At 28.3% G+C, this 18,265-nt stretch overlaps 1 protein-coding gene across 5 annotated transcripts in view; it reads left to right on the plus strand.

The window, feature by feature from the left end:
- LOC107444999 (epidermal growth factor receptor kinase substrate 8) overlaps positions 1–18,265 on the plus strand; it is a 79,181-nt gene that overhangs the window by 3,523 nt on the left and 57,393 nt on the right. The window contains exon 1 of one of the 5 annotated variants that reach the window (XM_071180251.1): positions 12,662–12,873. The exons of 2 other annotated variants lie outside the window; for them this stretch is intronic. The gene's annotated coding sequence lies outside the window, so the exon portion shown is untranslated. Of the gene's footprint in view, positions 1–12,661; positions 12,874–13,912; positions 14,095–17,378; positions 17,428–18,265 lie in introns of those variants that run through there. 2 more of the 5 variants (XM_016059299.3, XM_016059300.3) reach the window with 2 other exon arrangements.

Below are 18,265 nucleotides of genomic sequence, written 5' to 3' on the forward strand. Positions count from 1 at the left end.
AATGCCCTGTTCCCTAGTTGTCCAGAATCTATGGTATTAGTATTTTAATTGCAAATTTTTAAGATAAGGACTGTGCTGTCTTGAATGAAAGAAAGGGATAAAACTTTTTATCATTTACTTCGTGGGTATTATCTTTTATAAAAGATATATTTTATAATGTTAAATTATCAAATGAAAAAAAAAAAGTCAAATTGTTTGTGCAATTTTAGGAAATGAATTTAAATACATTTTTAGATATTTTTAAATTACATAAAATACTAAGTTGAAATAGAATTAAATAAATCTTAAGTCCTTTGATGTCCTGAAAATGTTAAATTATCAAATGAAAAAAAAAAGAAGTTAAAAATTGTTTGTGTAATTTTAGGAAATAAGTTTAAATACATTTTTAGGTGTTTTTTAAATTGCATAAAATACTAAGTTGAACTGGAATAAAATAAATCAAAATCCTTTGATTTCCTGAAAATTTTCCTGAAAATGTGAAAAAAATTAACATATTTACTGTTTTTTAAAGAATTTGTGGTGATAGTCACTTAGCAGAAATCTCCATATCACCAACTTGGAATAAAATCTGTAAATAAACTTAAAAACAAATGACTGATTTTGTAACAAATTGGAAGTAATTTTTTACAATAACACAATTCCACTATTCTTTAGCACATTTCTTAAACTTAGAATGTGCTTTAAAAATTGTCTATAATATTTTATTAAAAAAAAATTTTTTTTTCTAAAATCTGGGTTATTTAATTATTTTAAATGAAATATAAATTTTCTTAGTTTGAGATAAAAATAACATTATAAAAAATTCGATAGTGAGAAAGTTTATAGTGTTATATCCTTGTAACTGGACCCTACCATCTTAACCACTGTTCATTGCATTAAAAAGAATTTTTGCATCATTTAAATGTATGCAATTTTAAAGCACAAATTCTAAAATTTGAGCTGAATCAGTCATATAAGAGAGTCATAATGAGAAGTTAAGAGGTAAAAAATAGTATTTTTGAAATTGTTTTATAAAGAAATTAATTGATCGATTCTCATTAAAATTTATGGATAATCCAAAATTAAAAAAATTTAAATACTATAAAAAAAATTTTACCTTAAATTTTTTTTTTTTTAATATAAGCCATAAAAAATAGTTTTAACTAAAAATATAGTTTAGATAAAATTGTCTTTGAGAAGAATTTGTTAAGATGTGACTTTGTGCAATAAATTTGTATTTTCGCTGGAATAGTTCCTAAGATATGGTGAATCACGCAAAACGCAAAAATTACTAAGGGGACTAGGCTTTTGACCGCCTGACAAAAAACCATTGGAAGTATATTTTTCAGATTACCCCCCCCCCATATTTTTAAGGTTTAATATCCGAATTCGTCATTAAAAGAAAAAAGTAGATGTGTTTATTCGGAGAAATGGCGGTTCAAATCAAATTTCGTAGCTTAAAAATATCGTCTGAGTTTAATAAGCAGCACATTAATGTGATCCCTTGGAACCTTTGAAATTGTATGTATTAATAAAAATTGCTCAGCTCAAAAATTATAATGTTCAATGTTCTGTTTTTTTTTTTTTTTTTTTTTTTTTTATTTTTTTTTTTTTTTTTTTTTTTTTTCCTTTTAAATTTTATTTTGCTTACTGTAAGATGTAGTTTATGCATTAAGAATTTATTAATCTATTTGGATCTTTAATAATTCTTTCACAATACAAGATATAACTGTGGTTTGAAAAATGAAATCAAGTGCGATTTCATTTTTGCGTCTTTTTTTATTTTCTTTTCTTTTTTTAAGCGCAAATTTTGAGCTACATCTGTTTTTTTTTTTTTTTAACTCACATTTTGAACTATGTCCATTTATATCGCGCATTTTGAACTGTGTCCATCGTCAACACACATTTTGAACTGCGTCCATTTTCTTCATCAGGCATTTTGAACTGTCCATTCTCTTCAAGCATTTTAAATGCGTTTTTACACGCAGTTTCATTTTTTGTTGTGCCGAAAATAAAAAGAGCAGGGGAGAAAGAAAAAAAAAAAACTCCTACGATTTGCATAAAGACACGAAGTCAGAGGTAATTAACGATTGATTTGCAATTGAAAGTTGAAGTTTCATTTGCTGTATAGCTGAAAATAGCCGTCATGACCAATTTCAGCTGGATGCTTCTGGCTTAATATGATGTAGAACGAAATCGAAATTTGCAAGCTGAAATTATCTGAAGATACGTGCTAGCCGGAAGACTTTTTTATGTAAATCAAAGGATAAAAATATCCGAACTTCATATTCTAAAGTTCATTTTTCATCCAGGTTTCTTTAAGTTACACCAATCTCTAGTAACTCATCCTTGAATATTCTCTTATAGCTTACTAGTAAGTTTCATTTATTTTTATTTTTAGAAATTCTGAAACTTATATTTTTATTATTGTATCTTGGAACTACATTCTTATTTGTGTGCTTTTAGCATTCATTTTTAGATAATTAAAACTGTATCTGGTGTGATTATTGCAACAATTTTAAAGTTTTTTAATGATCAATCGTGTGAAGGTATTTATATTTCTGTTATCACTATTGCGATATCATTAAGATTGACAAATTAAAAATATAGTTGAGTTAAGATTAACCAATTCAGCACTGAATTTTTTAATAGAAAAGGGACTGAAACTTATCTCTCTTCCATAAATACTAAAATTTAATATACGAAGATACCTCAGTTCTAAAATAAAGTTTTATTTTTATTTATTTATTTTATAATGTTATGAGTGTAACTAAAGGAGAAAAACATTCAGTTATTTAAATATCTATTAGTATTGTTCTTTTTTTCCAACCGCAATGGAATATTGTTTCTTATTTGCTTTTAAAGGGGTCGAAAATTTAAATATTTTAAATGTTTCATAAAACTGAAAGTTATTGTAAACCATTGACTAGCGGATCTAATGGTTTTAAAATATTTTTGTGTGAATATTTTAACTAAGTTCGATGTTTCAGCTTGTTCTGGCAGACGATCGCCTCCTTTATATAACTATCTGAATAATTCGATTAAAATTGCTGTACGATAAAATCGTCTCATATAAATTTTTATCTCCGAATTAAAAATAAAATTGTGTTAATGGTGATAATGACTAGGCTCAACATTTTTATTGCTGATATTTAGAAAGTGCAATGTGTCTCATAAACATTTATGTTATTTCTCTAGGATTGATACCGCATTATAATGTCTAGTCAGCTTTTTCTAAGTAGTAATGATATTTATATAAGTACTTTAATGACTCTATTGTTCCTTTCAACTAACAATTCAGAACAGAAAATTACCCTCAACCTAAATAATGTCTTCTTGTTAATGATCTCAATTCTTATCTTTGTTTTCACGAAAAAAATTGAGATTCCATTTCACTGTTTCGGCGTTTGCCTATATCACGTTCGATCTTCTTCACTTTTTTTTCTAACTTCCTTAAAAATTGCCTTAAATGTTATAAAACTAAGGTCTTTGCACTGAACCGCCGGTATGATAGTTTTTCTATGTCATTGCTATTTCCTTGAATGGGAAGAGGCTGAAATTTGTGGAAGAAACCTTGATATTTTCAATTATTACAGAGAATTTATCGGTAAATTTTTCTGTTGGATACTTATTATTTTTCTATCTTATATTTTATAAATATTTTTGAACTATTTTTTTTTCTTTCTTCAGCACTATTTTTTTTTAAATATTTAATGCGTAGATGTGATTTTATTGTAATAAGATTTCTTTGGAATATTTTTTAAAATAGTTATTTGATAGTATTTGACACAATTAAAACATAAAAAAAAAAAAAAAACTTAAGACATTAAAAGAAAAATTCCGATAGTATAATTACTGATCCTATATCATAATATCGATGGAACTTTGATTGTTTATTGTTAAAATTTGAAGGTTTAATTTTTTAATTTATCTTTTAAGAGAAAAAAAAACGAATGTATTTTTATTTTAATGTACAAATGAACTTTTCCCCTTGTTTTGAATACTACTATTTGGTATTGGCAATAAGGTTTCTTGAAAATATGTATGCAAAACATTGATTCAATGGGTTAAATAAGCTAAAGCTTCAAAAAAAAAAAAAAATTGCTTAAGTTTTCTTTTATTATATCGTTGAAATGAACAAGTATATTATTATTAGATTTTTAGAGAGGATAAAAACCATAGTAAAATAAAATCTGCATAAAAATATAATAAATGCAGCATGCTGTTTTTAATCGTAACTTATTTGAATTTTTGCTAGGAGTTTGAAAGTTATGAAAAATATTCTTTTTTATATTAAAAAGTTCACAAAATTCCGTTTTATATTACTGAAATTCGAGTTAGCTTTTAACATTCTGAACAACACCTTAAGAGGGATGCCATACCGTGAGATAAACATTTCGTGTCAAATTCTTATTCCACTACAGGAGTAACTTAAAATTTAAAGTATAGAAAAAGTGAGTTCAAATAGACCTCGTTTAAACCATGTAATTTCAAATGCTGAAAAAATTTGGGAACCTTTAGAAATGCTAACAAATTATGGCAGGATTATGCAGTGAAGTTAGCTTTCAATAATTTGTTTGCATTTTGAAAACATTTTTTCAGCAAGCTCATGGTTTACTAGATTTGCTTGAATTCACTTTAATAACAACAATGGTGGTAAATTAGAATTTCCCGTGAAAAGTTTTTCTCCCGGTGTTGCATCCTTTTTAGAAATTTCACTATTTTGTGCTTAGGGTATTTTTATGAACATATTATAAAGATTAAAACCATATTCAATAAAAGAAATAAATTATTTTGAGTATATTTTATTTTACCTAGTGAATTGAATTAAAGTAGAATTTTGTGAAATTCCTTTGTATTAACAATTGCTCAAAAATCAAATGAACTTTCAAAAATGATTACAATTTGAATAAGATATTTTAAGATTTAACTCGATTCCTGCATTACCTCCCATGAGTTAATGAGTCATTTACAAAAAGATATAACATTTTGAATACAAATGATTTAAATTTTGGGATAATTTTATTAAATTTGAATATTGAAGAAAATCAAATGAAATCTCAAAAAATATTATATTTATGATATAGTTTCATTTACCTTACTTTGCGTGACACTGATAGTGCTTTGTGCTATTGACTTTGTGCCCTTGGGTGATTTTGGGTTTGCTTATTTTTCTGCCCCCACCTACATTTCTCTTTCAAGAAAGGTACCGCGCCTTAAATCCAAATAAGGCAAAGGCATTTTACATAGTTTGCTGTTTAACACTTCTTATATTTTATTGTTATCACTACTATCAGTGATAAAAACTTCGAGTTTGTAATACATTCGCCCGTTTAATTGTAACTCAAAGTTTTTGGACTTGCATTTAACTTTCTCAGAAGAAAATTTTACTAAAATTAATTTGCTGGCGAAAGTGTCTAAATTATTTAAATTTATTTTTGTTACTTTATTTTTAGAAATTGTTTTTAAATGCAAAGCATATAAAACGACCTGACCTGTAAAACCTGATAAAGATTTTCAAGTAACATTTTGTATGATATTTATGTAAACCAATGAAAAAAAGGCCAATTTACTCATTATATTACCTGTAAAGTTTGAAATCTGGCATTCTTTAAAATGCCTAGGTAGAATGCATAATAATTTAAGATGTATGCATAACTTTATAGAATACATAGGCATTTTGTAGAATACCTATGCCTTTTATAGAATGCTGCACACATTGCTTAGGCACAAATGAAGAACCAGATACATCTATGTAATATCTATCCATATACATCAATATTATATCTCTTATATAAAATTCTATTTAAGTGCATTGAGAGTAACAAATATAATAGATAAACTGTATTAAATACAATTAACAAATATAATATTTTTGAGAGATGAGCGTCTTTAAAATAATATTCCTAGCAAGACCATTTTATCTACTGAGCATGTGCAGTAAAGAACATTTAGATGTATGTTGTAATAAAGTATATATTTTTCATATTTGAAAATTTTTATGCTTATCAATCAGTCTCATATTTGCCAACAAACTCTGGGCATTTAATACAGTGTTTAGTATTCTATAGAATACATGCGTTTTATATGTTGATGTTTACATGAAGGTATTTAGTAATGCTCCCTAATCTCTCTGATAATATTCTATAATTTGAATATAATACTTGTCAGGGGCTGAAATTGATGGTACTTTAGCAAGCATAAAGTATTCTATTTTGTGTCCGGCATTGAACAGTCGACTGAATTCTAAATTTCCGTCTATCAAATTCAACTCTATAGCCTAGTAATTTTGAAACCAACCCAGAAGATAAGGGATCTCCTGGATCAGGTATTGGGACAAACTAGCCTTCGTGGTGGGCTTTTTGATGGAACTAACCTTCATGGAGATGAAAACCTCCCAAGGTTAGCCAGACGGCAAACCCATGATCCGTCTATTACTGAGGATATTTTTACATCAGCACTGTGTGGTCGTTACGAGCCGAGAGTAGAATTCGTTTCAACCAGCAAACGCTGGGAGACGAACGCTTTATCTTAAGAGATATCTTTAAAGTATTGTACAGCAGTTAGCCGTGAAATAAATAAAACGTAATTCTGGAGTGAATTAGTACTTTCACGCAGTATCGATCGTGCACACATGTTCTATTCGAGCTCTGTACAGTGACAATCAATATCACTTAATTACGAGTAGCTTTACCATAATGGTGGGTTATATTAATTTGGCCAATAAGTGTCCAAATAAGTGTTATCTCATTCACCTGCAGGCATAACATATTTCAGGACCTTTTTCCCTCATTGAACTTCTGTCTTCTCTTTACTTTAAATGTCTTGGTACTCCAGCATTACATTCATGAAATTTTTGGATTTGAGAGTCTGTGAATTAAAAATCTATTCAATTCTAAAGCATGCACTGAAGGGTAAAAAAAAGAAATTTTTTTTTTTAATGTAAAGTATATTTTTCGTTTTAAAAAAATTGCAAAGATTTTTCAAGTCAAATTATTTTTTAAATATTTATCACCCAAAACTGATTCCAATATTTTTATACGAAAACGTAAAAAATCGGTGAGCGCAAAAAAGAAATAAAAAGAAGGGGGAAGAAAAAAAAGAAAATGCACCACCCTGAATAATTTTTGATCTAATTTAATTTTAATCTTCACGTTCTAGGACTCCATTTTAATGGAAAAAGGGGTAACTTAAAAGTTACGAAATCAGATACATAAAATCAGATATATACCTTCTTTTCGACGACTTCGGATTTTTTACCCCCCCCCCCAAAAAAAAATAAAAATAAAATATATATGTACATACAGGGTGATTCTAAAAAGATGGGAAAAATTTTAGGAAGTGATAGTACACACACAGACAAACAATTTTTATCAAAGAATGCATGGTCGAAAACAAATTCAAAACCGCTAGAGGGCGTTAAAGTTTATGTTCTTATATGGGGCAAAAACACACAAAGAACGATGAAGTTAAGTTATAAAAGCAAATTTAATGGCATGTGATTACAATAAGTGTTCAAAACAGTGGCCGGCAGCGGCTATGCTGGTACAACGGCGAAGAAAAGATAGGCGAACTTTCCCTGCAGCGGCCGAAAGCTTGGCGATAAATAACGTAGCGCAGTAACTCGCAATAGGAATGGAGATTTCTCGTTTGCATGAAAAAACTTTCCAAATGGGCCAGAATCTTTGCGTTTTGTTTTCGACCATGCATTCTTTGATAAAAATTGTTTGTCTGGGTGTGTACTATCACTTCCTAAAATCTTTCCCATCTTTTTAGAATCACCCTGTATATATATATGGAATAGCCGCAACCTGGGGAATATGGTCCACATAGGTTGGTAAGGAGATCGATTTAAAGTTTGAACCCCCTAATGTTAATATTATTTTTTGCATATTTCCCTATATCTTGAGAAAGTTTTATAGCCAATTGAAAAATCCCTGCTAACAATTATACAATTCGTTTATCCAATGATAATACCATGCAAAAAATAAATTTTAATAAATATTTACTATTTTTCATTATTTTAATTAGTAACAGTTGTAAAACTTTTGAATGTATAGGCATATAAATTTTTACATAATTTTAAAGTATCTAATTTTACATGGCAAAATACAAACTTTGAGCGAAATCTATTGAATAAATAGTTCCTGAGAAATCAAGTTTTTAATCAAGTTATGCATGACTTTTTTAAAATTTGATTTCTCAGCACCTATTTAATCGATTTTGCTCAAATTTTGCATTTTACCATATAAAATTAGATACTTTAAAATTATATGAAAATTGTATACCTTACTATCAAAATTTTTTCGACTAATGCTAAATAAAATAATAAAAAATAGTAAATATTTACTGAAATTTATTTTTTGTATGAATTTATCTTTGGATAAACGAATTTTATAATTGTGTGCAAAGACTTTTCAATTGTATTAAGAAGTTCTCGAGATATGGCGAAATACGTAAAAAATAATATTAACATTAGGGGATTCAAACTTTGGATCGCTCTCCTGACCAAAGTATAAGGATCATATTTCCCAGTTCGCCCTATATTTTGGAGGTCGAAAATCGAATCCGTCGAAAAAAGGGTATGTTTATGTAGAGAAAGTATGTTTTTGTGTCTGATTGTAACTTAAAATATCGTCTGCACTAATTAATTAGCATTTTTGAGGTCGCCCCTCAAACTATTAAGAAGGAGTCATAGAACGTGAAGATCCGATCATTATATCCAAAGTTATTCAGGGTGGCGCACTGTACAAGAAAATAATAACATGCATAATTTTTTTTAAAAAGTTGTGTTTTTAAAATTGTTCTATTTTAGATTAATCAAATATAATCGTTGAGTTATTTCGTTACTAATACAGAGACTTGTTATTATAAGAATTACCATAATTTGAAAAGTAATTTTAAAAGCATTTATTCAAAAGTGTAACGATCACCCAAATTGATCTGCTTCGTTTTTGCGTGCAAACTCTAATTTGGAGAAAGATTTAATACCGCTTAGGTGTCCATTGTTAGCAATTTTGTTGTTGACATTGTTTCGTTTCAGACATTTGAATATCAATGAGGTTTAAGTAAACAAACAAATGAACAATGAACCTGTTTACAGAACTATTTATATGTTGGCCATATTATGCATAATGCAAGTAATTTCCGATCTAGTGAGTCTCCTAAGTAGCTAGAATAATAGCCGGAAAATTGTTGAAAAAGGTCATAATTATGTCATACAAAAGTGTTACGCTATTGTTGTTATAACTAAACGTGCCCTTTAATTATAAAAACATTTTGAATATAAGATCACAAATGAATCTGTATACGTATAATTTTTCTGAATGGCTATGTGCATCTTGGTGTGTAGTATTTTGAAAATTGATCGTTATAATACTTTTGAATTTCTGTGCCATAATTAATTGTCTGCATTAAATGTATTAGCAAGTTATAATTTTTCACTAATGCATAGTTTTTTTTAAAACAAAAAGCATGAATTTTAAGTGTAAAATAATATTGTAGATTATTTTTTAAAGGGATTTAACTCTATTAGGTGAGAGTATTATTAGGTTAACTCTATTCTTCTACAGTCACGAAACATTGTAGTTAATGCATCTCTTTTTGTTTTATTTGGCTCTTCTTCTATCTTTAGTTTTTGTGTCAGACATAGGTTATAAGATTGTCTGTGAGTTCAATATAATTTTTTTTCTAATTATATTTGCCTTTGATTACGTCCATGTTTAACTAAATCCAATGGATTAAAAAATATGAAATTGCATCTCCTACTCTTGAGTGCCTATAGTTAGTATCGTCATATATCGTATTCGGCTCATATGTTTTTTTAAGCCAAGAATACAGACTTCCTTTTTAGGTTATAAGGAAAGAAAAACCAGATTCGTTTTCGCCCTACCCAAAATTTACAGGTTTCTAACCTATTAAAAATTGTACATAAAAATATACTTATTGTGACTTTAAATAATATTTAAGCGCATTTAGAGTTTAAACATTTTAACAATATGTTTTCTCGACAAATTTATAAAATAAGTAAGCTTAGTAAGTAACCTTTAGTAAGCTTTATAAGTAAGTAACAGTCATTTTTTTCGATTTTTTTTCCACCACCGTTGTATAACAAATAGGCCTACTATTTAATTTTATTTTGTCATACTTAGGTACTTTAAATATGTCATTAAATTTTATGACACTTTTATTTCTACTCGTATAAATAAGATTAGAACCGACTGGGCTGTATGGTGGTCAAGGGATTGGCCTCATACTATGAAGGTCCCGAGTCCGAATATCGCGGCATAGGTGTAATTTATTTCTCTCTGTTCTGTCTATCCGTGTATTGTTGGGCTAACGTTGAACCACCTATATGGTGTCCGCGAAAAAGAGATCAAAAATGCTACCTTTTAATTACCACACTGTCATTTGTTGCTAAAAGTGGTGGGAATTAAACAAATACTAGATCTGCTTCCCTACGATTTTACTAGTTGAATTTAGACTGTCAAAACCATAACCGAACAGTAAGCTCCTAAAATTTGTATTAGCTGGCCTCTGGAACCGTATGTATCCTGTAAATTACCACTGAAATTAGCCATCTTATCTATTCGGAATTCGATCAACCGGAAAGTTCAAGTAACCGGAATCTACGAATTTTTTTTTCCCTTTAAGAGGCTTCCATACTTGTCGTCTTGGATTTTACGCAAAATTTTTGATCAGTGTTCCGATATTTTTTGTGTTTGAAAAACTTTTTATGATATAGTATTATTAGAAATCACAATACTTTTTTAAAAAGGTAAAAAATAGAGGGGTCGCTTTATTAGAATTGGAGAAATAGCCCTTGATAATTTTTAGAACTTGATGAAATTTTTCTCAAAACTTTGAAGCTATAAAATAATGCGATTTGTGGTGTTGAGTAAGTATTTTAAAATTACACGTTGTTCAGTTTTAAATTTTTTAAAATCTAATTTTATTACAATTTAAGCTGATGAAAACCGATTTGGATAACGCTAAAAAATTTCTTGAACGTTAATTGAATAAAAGCAAAGGTACTTATCAAAAACTGTCAATTTCAGGATTGTATTTGGCATAATTTTGACAGAAGAAATAATAGAGAATACTGCACGCTTTATATCTCAAATTGAGATTGGGTGGAGATTTTGTATTTTACGTGTATTATATAGAGTAAATAAGCCATATAGAGTAAATATCTATTATCAGCTTATTTGTGAAAATTATAGAAAGAGGTTTAAAAGCATACTTAGAATTTTCCCTTCCCATCTTCACCCCTTTTACAGTTAAGTCCGGCCGGGGTGGTAGTGCCTTTTAATTTGAATTAAAATTAAAATAAAAACTATTACTTTTTGATAAATGCCTCTTTTTCCCCCCTTTAATTTCACCTGTTTCTAAACACTTTTAGTTCAGAAAGAGCATTACCGCTCATTTTTTTTTTAAAATTTTTTATATATTTAAAAAAAAATTTTTTTTTAAAAAGGAAGAAATAAAACTTTTTATTTTTAAGAATTTTTATGGGCAACTATTATAGTTTTTTCTTTTATCATTATTCCTTTTATAAATGCCAATTCCAATTTTTTTGTTTTTATTTTGATGGGTCATTTCCCCTCCGGCAAGTAAGGTAATATTGAAAATTAAGAATTTTGGTGTTTACGTATCTGGAACTCCGGAGCGATCACGTATCCGGAAATTCCCATATATTCCAGATAGTCAAGTTTTTACCGTACTTTGTGAAAACAATTCTTTTTACACTATCAGTTACATGTACATATTTGTTACCTTAAAACGTTGCAATTGTTGTTAATCTTTCCCATGTAAAAAACAAGCATTACGTCACCCCCCTCGACTTGAAAAATCGTGTTCGATGGCCACAGAAAAAAGTTCCCAGAATGCATTTTTATGTTTAACTGATTTTTCAATTATTGTGCATGGAATTGGATTTGAAGGTAAATACGTCAAAAGTCAAAGCAATAATTTGCTATTTTATTAAGAATAATTTAGGTTCATTCATAAGTTTCCAAAATAGCCATAATTTTTGACTTTGATGTAATAAATAAAGTAGAAGGATTCGAAAAAAGATTTACTTGTGTATGTAATTTATAGAATATACTTTACGTTTTTCGTCAAATTATTTTTTACTGCACCATTTACGCACAAGTAACACTATTATGAATACTCCCAACTGCATCGTAATAATTCCGTTTTACCTGTCTGGCATTTGCGAATATAATCCTACTCAATTATGAGATTACAAGCGCGGAAAAGGTAAAATTCTACTCTCCACTGTTATTATAGAGATGTAACCTCTGTTTCCGATTCATATTAAGAATAGTAAAATGTGATGTAAATCCGATTTTTTCTGAAATTTATTCCGCTAGCTTACTAAATGCTTTCTATTGTGAAAATAGATGCATCATGTATTTTTTTACTTGTTAATTTTTATTTGAATTTAATTTTTTTTTTGATGAATTTTTTTCGTCTAGCATGTATACGTTGATTTTTATCGAAACAAAAGTCTACGAAAGCTGTAGGAAGTTAAGAAACTTATCTATAAGTACATGATTTTGAAAGTGACTTACAATGTGTTGTAAACTCACGTCTTAAGTTACAACATCTATTATCTACTTTTAAATGAAACTTTTTGAAACGCCTCTGTAAAATATTTTCTATTTGAAGTTGTAGTACTCATTTAACTTTAAACTCAATTCGAAGACGATTGTGGGTTTTGTGAGTTAATAATACTTTGTGTTCGAGACCGGAAGTCTATTTTAATTCATCTATAATGTTACCGACTTAGTATTGCCATTCGAGTTGTTAATTAACAGTTAAGCTATGTAGAAAATATTTTTCATAATGATCATGACGTGAAACCGGCTGTTTACAAAAGTGACTATTTAGGTAATGTTTAAAGTTTTATCTTAAGTTTCTATCATTCTAAGAATATAACATTCACACAACATGAGATCAGTATTAAAATTTATTTATTCGACTAAAAAGCTCTTTCTTAAAAAAGATAAGGAAACTTGATATTTTATTTTAAGATTCATGCGTTTTCAGGACTGAAGTATTTCTGTTGAACTTGGAACGCGTATATATTTTCTGCAAACGATAGTGTAAATATTGCTCTCAAATTGTATTTAATTTAATAAATATCGCTTTATTAAAAATGAAAATTTTAATCTTCGAGCAAACGATTTCTAATTCTGTGAGATTTTTTTTTTTAAGTCCAGTGTTTGATTATTTGTTTTTAAGTTGTCTACAAATTAATTCTAACTAATTTCTCGACAGACTTTTTAAAAATTTTTAAATTATAAATTCATTAGAATGAAGGTTTAAATAAATTGTATTAAGTCTATTTGGTGACATAAAATAGTTTTACAGTTGCGGCAGCAGATCGTAAACTATAATTTCAAAGCTGGTAAATATTTAAATATTGCCATTTTCGGCTTTCAATAAATGCTTAAACTAGTATTAGGAGTATTAATTTAATAAAACTTTTTTAATTCTATTAATTTATTTTATTTTTAACTGTTTATAATAAATTATAATAATCGAAGCAAAAATCACAGATGTGTATATGTGCGTACTTATATTTGTTTCTATATTTGATGAAATTCAACAAATTAATTTATGCTTAAGGGTATAGGTTAAAGGCCTGTGGCTTGGTCAGAATTCCTTACATTTCTCAACTATACTTCCTTTCCTTTGATTTATCGTTTCGAATCGTTACCATAACTTTCCGGAGTTGTGGCTTATCGGCTTCATGCAAATGTTCTTCCTTTTAGTTTTTATATGTTTTTACTCTTATAATAATCATAAGTTATTTTTATACTGACACACTATCTACTTTATATTTGAGCCCCATTGGCGACCTTGGCGAACGGTTTTTTGATGTAACCTAATTTACCTTACGTGCATTCGACCTTTCTCTTGCCCAAATTTCTCTAAGTGGAGAGTTTGAGAAAACGGGTTCTTCGTGAAAACGACCTTGTGGGGGAAGTTCGACAGATCTTTTTGATATCTTTTTAATTGATTTTTTTATAACTGTCTTATATTTTTTTTGATGTTTGTCGCATGATCGTATGTCAATGAAATATTTGTCTTGCTTGCTTTTTGTTGGTAAGTCAATTCTTTTTTGTTCTGCTAACTCTGATTGCATAATGTTATGGAAACAGCGAACATTTAAAATTGAAATTAAAAACTATATTTATTAGGCTTTTTAATCTTTTAAAAATTTTATCTACCCTAGGTTTATCATTTTTAATATCATTTATTAAAAATTATATTGTTAATATCATTTTTAAATCTCAAAAAGCTAACCTGTTCATAATTCAATAAAAAAAATGAAATTATCTACCCTAGGTTTATAATTTTTAATATCATTTATTAAAAATTATTTTGTTAATATCATTTTTAAATCTCAAAAAGCTAACCTGTTCATAATTCAATAAAAAAAATGAAAAAATTAGTATTTGAAAAACATCTTTTAGAATGCTATGATAAAGTTTTTAAATGTTACGCTGTTTGTGACCTTGCAAAATTTTTTCATCCTAAAGCATGTGGAAAAAGTTTCCAGCTTTGTCTTTTTCTTAAATAACAAAAGATTTAAAATAAAATATTGTTTTTATCAATTATTGACTTCTTTGCAAGCTAGCAACCTTGTATTTAATATTTCTTCCATTTGCTTTCTCCTTTCGCTATAAACAATCATAGTTAAGTGGCCTTTTTCTATTTAAAAAAATAAATAAATAAAACTTATATGAACGATTTATTTTTCATTAGAAGTCATTAGTAACTTATTCTTCACATAAACTAATATTTTAAAAATGCTGTTTTTCATGAAGCTACGAAACGTTGACTTCTACCGCAAAAATTAGAATCCATAGTAGTTTTGAATTGCAATAAACACTATTTGTGAAAGGCTTGATTATAGCTTTCCAAAATAATACTCCATATAAATTTTTTTTCAAGAAAGTTGTTAGTGCAATGGTTATTCTGATGCTAATACCAAACAGATGCGTAATAATTTTCCGAAATGACTATATTTAATGAAAAATATTATTACAAAACATGTTATCTCTTAATGATTTATTCATACTGCTTCTTCTTTATGAGCACGGCAGCCCTTCACAGGCCTTGACTACCTCAACTACACGCTATTTCCAACGTTTCCTATTTATGGTGACTTTCTCTTCCAATTTTTTTTTATTTAGGTCTTTTATAGTGTAGTCTAGTTGGGAATCTTCCTCTGGCTCGAGATCCCTTAAGATTTTTTTTTAAAGTGGCGATTTTTGCTACTTAACTTTCTAGGCTTCTCCTGACTTGGCTTATAGAGCAGGGGTTTCCAACTTACATGAGGCCGGGGGCCGCAATTAAAAACACCAGTCAAATGACGGGCCGCAACTTTATCAAAATTTTATATATGACTCTTTTATGTTTGAAGGAACATTAAATATTACTGTCAGGTTTTTTATCAAGTTGTACGAAACAAAAGTATTGAATTACAAATTAAAATAGGAAGTAGATTTTTACCCGAGAAATAAATATTTTGCACCGTTGGTATGTTAAATTTCACAGAAACGAAGAAACTAAGTTTTTTTACGAAAATTGTCCGCAAAAAATGACAAGTAATATTTTTTAGTTCGCGGGCCACAAAGAAAAGTTTGGCGAGCCGCATGTGGCCCGCGGGCCGCCAAGTGGCAACCACTGCTATAGAGCATTTGTAACTCATAGTTATATTTAGTTCGTCAACAAAATCTTTTGTACTGCTCCAAAAATAGCCCTGAAGATTTTTCTTCTTCAAAAATATTCAGATTGCGCTGAGTGTCTGCATTAAGAGTCCGAGTTTCACTTGCATAGACTAAGTCAAGCGAAATAAGAGTCTTCTAAATTTTTATTTTAGTTATTCAACTGATTAGGTTGTTCTTAGTTGTTTTTTCGGTTTTTATTGATACTACAAATTACCAAAGAAATAAATATGTTGATGCGAAAGATGTATTTAAAACTGTTAAGCCTTGTTTGCGAAACTTAAAATATTAAAACACAATTTTTTCTAACTGCATTTTTCTACCCAACGAATTTGACTATCATATTGAGAACTACTAGACATATTATCTTTTTCTTTTTTCTAAATTTCCAAAGTCGATAAAATAGCGTGTAATTGTTGTAAAAATTACTCCTTGGTTTTTCCATTTTCAGTTAAAATTCGATTCCGCTAATTCCGGACGTCCTAATGAGTTTTTTTTTAAAATTTCTCCCATAATATCATCCTTTTCACTTAGTTTATAACACCATTTAGTTTAGTTACTTTAAAAACGAAACATTGTATACTATTTTTGTAGTATAGACGCTACCTGGTTTTACGCGTTCTATCCAATCCTTTTATGAAAATTAACTTTTATTTTTCGGCAAAATTTTAGCATATTAATTTTTTTTCACTCTCCTCCCCCTCTTCTTCCAAGAAAAGTAAAACAAAAACTTTTTGTTGGCGACAACTTCGAAACATTTTTAACTAATGTTAATAAAATAAACATAAGCTGTTAATTTAATTATAAGTTATTAATCATACATATTTTAAAAAACTTTGTTTGATTTTGCATGTTTGTTAAGCAAAAGTTAGTTCATAGTATTAATGGAAATAACGTAGGAAAAGAAATGTTCCACATACCGTAAAATGCTAACGCGTTTTTTTTTCTTCTTTTGCCTTCAATGTTTTATATCATTTAAGTTTTTTTTCCCGTTATAATTAAACTATACTATGGATTTTCCTATTTAAAAATCATTTAAAAATTTTCACAGTAAGAATTTATTTTTATCTAATGCCGAAAACCAGGATATAACTTAATATTGATAGTGAAATTAATTCAAGATAGTGGTGTCATTATCATAAAAATGATAATAATGATATTATACGTAGTTATTTTTATCTTTAAAATGTAAAAAAGTAAATAGTGTTCGAGATCTATTAGCATTTTATGATTGAATGTACTTTTTTTTGATTTATTTATTTTTATCTAATACAAAAATTTGCATTCAGATGGCGGTTGTTCATACGCAGGGAAATGGAATTAATGTTATTATCATGGTTATTATTTTACTTTTAAAATATTAAAAGTAAATTGGGTTTACCCAAATTTATCAGCTATTACTTTATTTTGCTAATCACACCCAAGATTTTATTTTAATAGTCAGTAAAAACAAGGCCGTTTATTAATAACACTGAAATTCTCTTTTAAAAGTAGTTTTAATTCCTTTTTTGCTTGACGTACCAAACTTCTTTTTTTATTTCTTTTTCTCGGGAAAATATGAATCATTGTCTTAATGATGACGCAGAAGCTGATATAAATATGTCACTTGGAATAATCCTCAGATCACGCGCTAAACGTCTGAAAAATATAATCATCCTTTCTATTTTGGTGCTATGATTATCTTCTCTGGCCACCATTTTCGAATGTAAGTTTTTCTGAATCTTTGCTTACTTGAGACAGCGAAAATAATTAATGCATATTAGTTTGTTTTGTGAATTTTTTTCTTTTTAACCGAGGGTTTATTTTGATTGTAATGGAACATTGAACTAAATAAATAAAAAGGTATCGCTCTGAATAGTTCTTGTTCTAATGACCAGATTTTCACAAACTAAGTTCCAAACCTAATGGTTCATAGGGTAGACCTCAAATATGCTTTAAATTGTGCTATCTATTAATTAAGTTATGGAATCTGTTACAGAAACGTACTTTCTTTGAATAAACATATTTTTTTCGATGTATTTGGATTCTTGGTCATCATAATAAGAAGCAATTATTTGAAAACTATGCTCCTAGTAAAGTCAGGAGAGCGGACGGAATATTGGATCCCCCCTTAATGTTGGTATCATTTTTCGCGTATTTTGCCATATTTCGAGAACTACTTAAAAAATTACTCTGGAACAATTATAAAATTCGCCTGTCCAAATAATAATTCCGCGTAAAAAATAACTTGTTTTATTTAATAAACGTCGAAACAATTTAGAATTGTAGGACCTAAAATTTTTTTAATATCATTTTAAACTACGTAATTTTAATTGACAGAATTAAAATGAAAATGTGAGAGAAATGTAAATTTAAAACTAAGACTTTTTTGAAATTTTTCAACTGAGAAATTTGAAAGCTGTTTTCTTCGCGAAATGTTAAATATTTGAATAAGTTCCTTCGTTTTTCAACAGCGCCCCCATTTCCTTTGGAATTGATTTTTGTTTAATAATTTCCATTCATTGTTATATTTAATTGGACCAGGATATTAGTTTACGCCATGA

Source organism: Parasteatoda tepidariorum, chromosome 1, assembly GCF_043381705.1.
Source record: "Parasteatoda tepidariorum isolate YZ-2023 chromosome 1, CAS_Ptep_4.0, whole genome shotgun sequence".
NCBI lineage: Eukaryota > Metazoa > Arthropoda > Arachnida > Araneae > Theridiidae > Parasteatoda > Parasteatoda tepidariorum.